General features: G+C 35.8%; 2 pseudogenes; both read left to right on the forward strand.

Annotated features, from left to right (window-relative positions):
- Positions 1 to 1,484: 1,484 nt before the first annotated feature.
- Positions 1,485 to 1,682, forward strand: LOC127836748 (small nucleolar RNA snR44; annotated as a pseudogene).
- Positions 1,683 to 2,280: 598 nt separating this feature from the next.
- On the forward strand, positions 2,281 to 2,509 carry LOC127836747 (small nucleolar RNA snR44; annotated as a pseudogene).
- Positions 2,510 to 2,803: the final 294 nt, after the last annotated feature.

Raw genomic sequence — 2,803 nt, forward strand, 5'->3', positions numbered from 1 at the left:
CTACTTCTCTTTCTAATATTGCTAGCGATGCTTCATAATTTATTTTTAAATGTATCATTTTGTTAAAACAGGAAGAAACTGTTATATATATTTTCTTAAAGGGATCTTTTCACGCTTTGGTAAATTGACAAAATTGAAAAAAGTTGTTTCAGATTCGTAAGTTTTCGTTTTAGTTATGATATTTGTGAGGAAACAGTAATACTGAACATTAACCATGCTCTAATATAGCCATTATATGCATCTTTTGACGATTTTAAAACCTAAAAATTATAAAGCGTTGCAACGCGAAACGATTGAATAATTTGGAGAGTTCTGTTTTTGTCGTTAAATTTTGTGAAACTACGAAGATTGCTTATATAAGGTATAAAATACGTCGAGAATGTGTACTCGGCGGAATAGCTCAGTAGGCATAAGCGTTTATACTACAGGACTCTGCCAGGACTCCAGGGGTCACTGGTTCGAACCCTGCTCCGGGCAATGTACATTTCCTTTTTTTTTTTTTTCTTGATTTTTTACTGGAGCTTTTATGATCCAATGTTTACATTTATCAATATAAAGCATTTAATGAATAAGTTAAAAAAAATGCCAAAATCTGTGAAAAGGCCCCTTTAAAGGTGTAAAGAATCTAAACTTGTCTGCGATTAAAGTTTTATTTAACTGGATTAGTATAGGCCACATAACAGACGCTATTGTACTGATTTGTACTAAACAACATTTTGTCATAATCAACTGTTTTAACATGCCGCAGTTTCCTTGGAAGTTGACCTTTGATTGGAGTTATGTATAAAACATTAACAAGGTATTTGTTGACAGTTTGTCCTGTCACAATTATATATTAGTTGAGCCAAACGTGTGATAAAGATCCCTTTTGGGGTGGCGATAAATACTATTTATATTGTTCAACAGTGGGAGACTGAGAAAACATATGTTACAATTAATTTGCCTACTTTGCCTGCTTCTTCTTTATATATTTTTCTTGCTAATCGTTTAAGTTTAGTTTTAGTTAAGTAGGTATATCAATTTACATTTTTTGATAGATATTTATTTGGATAGTAATAGTATGTTTTATTTGACTTGACATCATTGAACCGGTTTATTCATTGATAAGATCGGGATCTCCACAGGTGTTTAATCTCGATTGTTAGGTGGGGAGAAGGGTCCGAATGATAATGTTGTCGTCGGCTTACGAATCACATTTCACAAGTTTTAGACAAATATGCATACGTTATAAACCTAATTTAAGTATTACATAGATAATAACTTATCTTTATTTTGATGAACTACGTTTAAGGTATAAAACTATAATTATCTATGTGTTGTGTTCCGCATACATACCATCTTGCTTTTTTAAATTTGATCACAACGGTCCGAAGTCATAAACATTCATTATGCATGGTTGCTAAAGTATGGTGTACGAACTGGTCCAAAACTATTCTAAACTGTCCGGGACGGTTTATAAACCGTCCGGGACGGTTTGTAAACTGTCCCGGACAGTTTACTAAACTGTCCCGGACAGTTTCTTACTTTTGAACCGCTCGTGCGTCTGTAAACTGTACCGGGCGATTTATTTTGTGTATTACAAACCGTCCGGGACAGTTTAGGAAACTGTCCGGGACGGTTTCCTGGAAACTGTCCGGGACGGTTTCCTAAACTGTCCCGGACGGTTTACAGGCATAAATTTTAGTACGGCAAAGGTTCTTAGGAGGAGTCAATCAACCAATCAGAACACTTCGCATTTGTGTGCCATTTCGAAAGTGAGAATTTCCGTTTTAGTAACGTTTACTCGAGTGATTGTTCGATAATTTATCATTTGTACGCGAATATGGACAGAGATCGGTTTTTAGAGACTTGTCGGGAGGTGTTAAATTCCATTACAAGAATTTTAGAGACAAATAGGTCCCTTTAGGTGATTAACTCTTCACTGACAAGATTGGATGCTCTGGCTAGAAATGTGAACAGAATGACCACATCATATCCCGAGTTTACACCTACTCGACAGTTTCAGGGCATCGACTGTAAAAGAAGAAATTCGTTACCAATGTCAGAAATACTTTGTGGGCAAATACATTTATTTCGAGTACATAAAATAATCATTTTTAACTCTGGCGTTTTTGGCAGCAATTATTGATTGAATATTTTTAAAATCATGTTTTGTCTGAGAAAAATAGCGTCGCTCGAGATGACAACGATATTACATTACGACTTCTAAAGTAAAGCATTATTGCAAGGAGTGTTCTGATTGGTTGATATAAATAATACCGTATCGGACAGTTTAAACCGTCCCGGACAGTTTACTAAACTGTCCCGGACAGTTTACTAAACCGTCCCGGACAGTTTAAACCGTCCCGGACGGTTTATGCGCACGAACGGTCCAAAACTTTCCTAAACCGTCCCGGACAGTTTGTAAACTGTCCGGGACAGTTTAGTAAACTGTCCGGGACAGTTTAGTAAACAGTCCGGGACAGTTTACAAACCGTCCCGGACGGTTTCTAAACTGTCTCGGACAGTTTAGAATAGTTTTGGACCAGTTCGTACACCATACTAAAGCACAGTGTATACTAACTAACCTATGTTTATTGTTGTTTGCTAGGGTTATTATTATTATGTTTTATTTTTTTTTATTTTGGGGGGGGTGGGAGGGCTTTTATAGAAGATTTCAACTAGTCCTTCAATTAACGAAAAAAAATTATTGGTATAGGAAATATAAAAGAGTAATAGACAGCTTCATTCATGCTGTTCTATTATGGTGTTTTAACGCATATAATTATGTATGGTTGATGAAGCACATTGTATGCTACCGATG

Source organism: Dreissena polymorpha, chromosome 6 (assembly GCF_020536995.1).
Source record: "Dreissena polymorpha isolate Duluth1 chromosome 6, UMN_Dpol_1.0, whole genome shotgun sequence".
NCBI classification, from domain to species: Eukaryota; Metazoa; Mollusca; class Bivalvia; order Myida; family Dreissenidae; genus Dreissena; species Dreissena polymorpha.